At 45.9% G+C, this 7,059-nt stretch overlaps 1 protein-coding gene across 3 annotated transcripts in view; it reads right to left on the bottom strand.

Annotated features, from left to right (window-relative positions):
• Positions 1 to 3,724: 3,724 nt before the first annotated feature.
• WFDC1 (WAP four-disulfide core domain 1) overlaps positions 3,725 to 7,059 on the bottom strand; it is a 139,739-nt gene continuing 136,404 nt past the window's right edge. For all 3 annotated transcript variants that reach the window (XM_064459664.1, XM_064459665.1, XM_064459663.1), the window contains one exon: positions 3,725 to 6,465. The gene's annotated coding sequence lies outside the window, so the exon portion shown is untranslated. The remainder of the gene's footprint in view (positions 6,466 to 7,059) is intronic.

The raw sequence follows: 7,059 nt of genomic DNA, 5'->3' as shown, positions 1-7,059 counted from the left end.
CTCTGGATTTCAGGCAGCTCACACCCACACCCTGCCCAGGGTTTAGGTAAGGTGCTTAGCCAGGGCTTGACGGCAGCCCAGGCTCCCAGAGGTGTGTAGAGATTTAGACCTTATCGAAACGTAGGGGAATTAGGTGGCAAAACTCTGAGCTCACATATGCTTTCGAACCGGTCTCCTCCTTCTGTAGCTTTTGTAAGGATCTGGAGCACAGCCAGCTGGCTCTGCCGTGGTCCTGATAAGGCAAAGCAGGCACTGCCTGGCAAGGAAATACATTCTTCTGTTCATCTGAGTGTGTTTGTAGAAGCCATAGCCTTGGGATCATACCGAGTTGTTCCTCGTGGCTGTGATAGAAAAGCGGTGAAAAACATCTTCCCCCTCCCTAGGCAGGTAGGAAAAAAGATTTCCTTGGGCGTGCCCTTTTCCCATCCCAAAACCTCACCCGTCATCCATGCAACCGGCATACGGCACGGGGCGCTGCCACCTGCAACGTGTGCGTGGACCGTGCGGTCCCGAGCGCGGCTCTCTTCGGCCCAGCACTGCCGACAGCGCGGCTAATTGAGCACCAGGCTCTCACTGGCAGTTTCCTTATTTAACTTCCTTCTCTTGGCAAAAAAAAACAAAAAAGCTGCTGCTTGTGGAAACACACGTAGCTGGTGCTGTGTACACTAGCCGGAGAGGAACAAAATCCAGAATCTTATGCAATGTGGACACGGGCCAAGACGGCGCATCCCGCGTTGGAGCGGAGACGCCCGCTGCGCTCCGGCGTCGCAGCCCCCTTCCTCCTCTCCCAGCCTCGGCCGGGGGCAGGGAAGGATACAGCGAGGGCTGCGAGACAAACAGGACCTAAAAAGGAGCTGATGAGCATAATAATGCACCATAATCATTGGTGTGTTTTGGTTTATTATCCAGCAGACCTGCAGCTCGGGAGAAACAGCGTTGTTTGGGCTCAGGACCATGGCCATGTCTGTCATCTTCGTGTTCATTCGGTTCTGTAATTAAATTTTAGCACCGAGGTAATTGAATAAATGCAGAAAGAAAATGTAGCTGTTGCTGACTATTCGCCACACATTCTGCAAAATTGCTGAATGGACTGAAGTTTTATTTTCTTGCTGCTTTTGATTTCTGCCCGTTAGGAAATCTAGTGGAAAATACATGTCTTTTGCTCTCTCATGGCTTGGAAAATGCTGTAAATAAACTGAATTGAGACTAAAATACAAAGAAAACAACACTAATACAAGTTGTATTTCTTCCTTCTGGTATAAGACATAATTTTCACGCTATAAAAATAGAACACACAGCCCAATTACAGAACCTTTACAGTATTTCCCAGTTAATTGGATAATAAAGCTCAGGGTCAGACTCCAGTTCTAAGTAGGTTATTTGGGAAATTATTTTATTTTTTTTAAATAGAAAATACGTGTTGTGAAGACGCACACGGCAAAGCAGCTGCAATCTGAGATTACATGAGCCCAAAAGGCTGCCGCTGCGTGGGCAAGGTGCTGCTTTCAGCTCAAAACTCTCAGCTCCTTCACCTGCTTCCCTGGCCATAACCAGGGCTCGGCACACTTTTGTTCCTCTTCTGCCACCTTGAGGGAAAAAGACTTTGGTGCATGGATAGAATTCACTGAGTTTGCTGCTACCCAAAAATCCAGATACTCTGCTTTCGGGTCGGATTTTCCCCAGGCCCCTGGGCAGAACCTCCACCGCTCCAGGTTGTAAAAGCAAAGAACAAAGTTTTGGGCTGCAGCTCCTTTCTGTCTTGCCAACGCTCCCGATAAAGGCTACGCAAAACCCTTATGCCCGTCCCTAGGTGTGTCCCCAGGAAGGAAGGGGGAATCTGATGAAGTCTCTTGGTTTCTGTTTGCACGGCCTCCACTGCTGACATTGGGAAGCCCATCTGGTTGGGCGGCTCAGGCCGGGTGAACTGAGCCCCACCAGCCACAGCTCCGTCTTGGAAACTGCCAAAACATCTTTTTTTTTGTTTTGCACAGCTTCTCCCATGGTTCTTGCTGCTTTGTCTAGCTAAAAAGGTAACAAGGAGGAGAAAATAATGGGAAGAAATAGGCCTTACCTCTGTAAACTCACCAGCACAAGGCATCTTTTTTATTAATCTTTAAAGGACGCTAAATGATGCTGTAAATGCTTTGGCGATAGACAGGCAATCGATGCTCACCTGACACCACCTCCAGAGAAAAATCTAGCCTGTGCAGATGGTGTGAGGTGGGAGAAGTAAACAGCCCCCCGTATGAACAAATCCCTGCTATGTAGTGGGCAAAGAGAAACTGTCAGTCTCCAAAGCCCCTTCCATGCATGGTCTTGCCCTCGTAGGCTTCTTCACTGCTCATGGAACTAGGGAACAGCTTCCTGAAGGTAACCAAACCCCTTCTGCGCCATAAAGCTTAATGTAGCTCTGAACTAGGCATGTCAAAATTACAGCGACCTTTTTTAATTCCCGTATTTACAACTCCTGCAGACTGCTGACCTAGAGATGTGCGCTGTAGTTTAAACACAGACCCCTGACTTCTTGACAATCTATTTTAGTGTTTGTCCTGTTGTTGATTCCAGCTGTTGGGTTCATGGAAGCACCGACAGCACTTCAGTGCCATCTGCAGATGATGCTTTAGGTCACACAATGATTTTTCCACAAAGACTGTTAGCCATCTACATCAACAGAAACTATATTTGCTTGTATGGAAACAAGTCAAAATCAAAACATAATTTTCTGGTGTTCACTAGATAGATCCTTCTCTTGAAAGGCAAGGTGCTTAGCCCACCTCACACCTCACAGCAGGAGGCACGAGTTATGTACTCCCCATCCAAACAGGCCATACGACCGTTGCCATGAGAAGTTCAAGTGATCCCAAGGACAACTTCACTTGCAGATTGAAAAGCGACCCTGACACCTAGCGCTAGCTGGCATCTTCTCAAAACCCACAGAAAACCATCCCAAAGCAATGAAACCCGCCGCTACTCCCTCCTTGGCCAAATTACAGGCAGTTTCTCTCTCTGTGGCTCCTCTGTTATGGTTTCAGGGCAGAAGGGAAGCGATGCAGAAGGACTCCTGCCCACTCCTGACGAGCAGATAGAGCAAGACCAGCATGGGTGGAGCTGGTGGGATGGTGAAGTCTTGCCTGCTCCTGGAAACACAGTGCTCAGCAGCCCAGCCTCTCAGTGCCAGGCTCCTCTTCCAGCTCTGGTACCCTGCAGCGGGCACCAGCCTGGCGCTGGGCTCTGCCTTGGTTTCCTTTTCCACCCTTCAAGCAAGCCTTGGCCTCCTGCAAAGCTGTCTGAGCAGCTGCTTGTGAAGTGCAAACCGCCTGAGCTGGCAGCCGAAACGCATCCCGCAGCGAACAACAGCTCTGAATCAACAAGGATAAATAAATGGTGAAATAAAAGGGTCACCTTCTACTTGGGTCACCTTCCACTTGAGCCACCATCGCCATCCTCTTTAGAGTACTGTCCTTCAACTCCTCTTGGTCAACAGAAATGAGGGCGCCAAGAAGTGAGTGAGCGTCTGCCCCACAAAGGTGGTCCCTCTGAAAGGGGACATGGGTGGTAGATGTGTTTTGGTGGTCTGTCACCCCCCTTCCAGGGGACAAAATGACTTTTGTGTCCCTGTGCCTACGTCTTCTCAGCTCTCCTAACAACTAAAATTTAAAAGATTTGTCCTTTTTTTAATAATCTCAACCCAAGCGTACGTCAAGAACACACAACAGAAACCAGGCAGAGTTGAAAAATATACTGGTCACTTTTTATTGAGCACCGAAGTGGCAGAGCCTGTACATGTCTAAGCACCAGGGGCACACGCCGGGAGGGGCCTGCCTGGGGCTGCCGCAGATCCTCAGCTGCTGCAAGGCAGAGCAGGTCCGCTGGCACCGCCGGCAGCGCTTGAGGATCCCGAAGGCCACGAGCATTGCTAGCACACAGTGATACACGTTGAGTTTATTATAGCACCAAACATGCTTTAAAGTGTACACGGGAACATTAAAACCAACCTGCGTCAGTGATTTGCTACTGTGCTTCGCAAGGCTGTTGTCAAGCCATTTGTTTTTGGAGAGAAGATAAGCTGAGGGCAACTCATTTGCTCTGTGTTTTCAACATGTGATGGATGTCAGCGTTGAAAACACAGCGTTCAGACAAGTCTCTTCTGTGGCTTTTGCTTCTGAGTTTGACAATAACTTGAAAAGAATTAACTTGAAAAACACCCCAAGCATTATAGCACCATGAGGAAGGGTGATGTCTTTGATAACACCCAGTAAACAGAAGTTCATCAACAAACCATTAATTTGTCAGTTTTCTTTTTTAAAAGTTCCTTTTGCAAGTAGAAAATACCTTTACCATCCCATCCAGCAAGGTGGTCAGGTATGTGCTTTTGTAGCTACAAAAAAGCAACCGCTGAAGTGAATGTGTCCACTCAAATTAAGCATATTTTTGGATGCTTTGCAAGATCAGGTTGAGATCTGACATTTTAATCTTGCCAATTTGTTAATGCTCACGACATGTTTTTCCACTGGATGCTCTGATGTTTTTTAGGCACGGAATTTTTTATGTTAAAACAGAGCAATTTGGCATGTACTCTTTGGGACTTAGCAGTAACCTTGGAAGGGCTTTGCTCATTCAATCAGAATTGGCTTTTTCTGCAAAAAGTAATGCTGGAAAAAGTCAACCCATTTCACTGCGCAGCACCGAGGAGCAAGGCTGAGTTAAGGCTTTCATTACGAGCTGTGTCGCTTTAAGTTGTCAAGTAGCGTCAGCGGCAAAGCGGCAAGATTCTAGCCTAAACTGAGACTGGAACTATAAACTCCTGTCTCTCAGCAGGAGTTAAGATATCATTGTGTGAAGCTGTGTATGATAAAATTCTAGAAATAGATCTATCCAAATATGGTGTTGCATTTAATACCCAGAAGTTGGCACAAAGGCACAAAGAAGTGAACGGAGTTCACCAGAGGAAGGTATTTAGGAAAACGTGGAGCCCTTCATCTGCTCCTTTGCTCTGTACAGCGCCGAGGAGCGCGCCTGTTCAGGACAGGAAACAGAAGAGCACTTTGGCAACTTTCATCTCTCCAGCTGCAAATGTCATCTGCAAAGTATCAAGTGTTTTATAGGCGCCTTAGATTTGGCTTAAAACATTTGGTGAGTGGAAAAAAAAATAATCCCATCGTTAGTGGGTGGAAGCAGGCACTTGTATTTGTGAATTGGGTATTTACGTACACCGCTACTACTCTGCATATTAAAATGCTAATTTTATGCGTGCAGATGGGGACACGTACTAAACAAGGGAGCAAACATGGCTTCTTTTGCCTAGCAGTTCTGGCAGATTTGTCAAAATGAAATGCAACTGTCCCTTTAGGACTGCCACAGAAAAGAAAAACAGTCATAGAAAATGTTTTCCATTTTATAACGCTGAACAGCCAAAAGAAGCTGTAAGGCCCAAGTACAAATGACTTGACCTTAAGGATTTACGGAAGGCAACATAAAGGCACAGGACTTCTAGAAAGCAGTTGCCCATCTGCCAGACAAGCCTTTTAATCACACAGATTTATCCTGCTCCTTCTTTTCTAGTATGTGCAACAAATAATCCAGACTTCAGCCCTCTTGCTGAGGTCCTGCGGGTACAACAACGCAGATGTGCATTTTGTGAGCATTAGCTGTGCTGGCTACAACCTAAAAGGACCGGCATGCATGTGTGTCTACTCAGATAGTGTAGAAAGAATTCTATTCCATCATTAGCTCTCGATCTGCAGCTCACCAGGCTGAGAAGCTAAAGGAAAGTAACTTAAAAAAAAAACCCCACATATAAAACCGGTTTTGCTCCTAGCTCAGAGTTCCTCAAATTCTTAAGATTTCAGGTTTAGGCCTGTAGACTGGGTGTCAAACCTGGTGAACCCTAGGTATAAATAGGAAAAGAAGAAACCTGTGGGTTTCTTTGAACTTTAAGCTTACGAAAAGGCTTACTTAAAGCAGTTGTTTGAGATAGGCGGGCACTGGATTGGATCCAGAGAGCCCCTTTAGTCTTACATTCTTGCCTATTTTAATGCAACTTAGATACGATATTTAGGTACAATCCTGACATCACTTCATTTTTGTAATACTGAGTTATGTTCATGGTCGTGAAATCCGAATCGGCCACGGAACACACACATAAAGGGCAGGCGCTGCTCCAGCAGCCTGATAATGGCGCTGTGGCTTATAGGAATCCGCTCAGAGGTATTTACATTTCATTGGCAGAAGGGCCGCTGATAAACAGTGTGGTTTCTTTCAGGGGATCGCATTTCTCCCCCTGTTGATAGGCTTTAAATCTAGACTCATCCTGTTCCTCGACTAGCGAAGTCTTTTTATCACTGGTGGGCAGGGATCAGGGTAATGCTGGAGACGTGCTCGTGGAGATTTGGGACCAGGATTCTTCCAAAACAGAAAACTCTTGGGTAAAGCATTCCTTGACAGCTGCTTAACAGAGTGGTCCGGCTGGGTGAAAATCAAACAAAAAAAAAAGGAATTAAAATATTTATCCTTCCTGGGATGTTTGCACAGAACCTGTCCTTATGTAGCTGTGTAATCTTAACAGTCAGACTGACGTAGGTACATAAGACACACTGGACTGCTTTGTTTTCATAACTGCCAGTTAAGCTCGAGTTAGTTTTAAAGTGAAGCCGAAAGTGTTGAGAAATCCATCTTGGGACAGACCTTTGGTATAATAAATATTTTCTTTCTTGCCTAATTCAAAGCCTGATAAAATTACCCCACAAAATCACCCATACGCCTAAGTATTTGCAAGACTGACCTTTACTTCCATCAGCCCAGAGTAAAGAGCTTTTTAATTTGTCTTGCAGGAGCCATTATAGCTGCATCAGAAGAAGCCCCTAAACAGAAAGTTTAAAGTCTTAAGGCTCACAAAGTCCTGCTGCATTTTTTTAGATCCTGAAAAATCACTCCACCCTCTAAACACCCACAAGTTAAAGATTCTTCAAAGAAATCCGGTGCATCTTGTGAAATTAGAATAAAAAGTGGGAGGGGTAGAGCGAGAGTTGGGAAAGAGAGTGACTTCTCCTTGGACGGTTT

Source organism: Phalacrocorax carbo, chromosome 8, assembly GCF_963921805.1.
Source record: "Phalacrocorax carbo chromosome 8, bPhaCar2.1, whole genome shotgun sequence".
NCBI classification, from domain to species: domain Eukaryota; kingdom Metazoa; phylum Chordata; class Aves; order Suliformes; family Phalacrocoracidae; genus Phalacrocorax; species Phalacrocorax carbo.
Note: the sequence above shows the minus strand (reverse complement) of the source record. Positions and strands in the feature narration are given on the sequence as shown.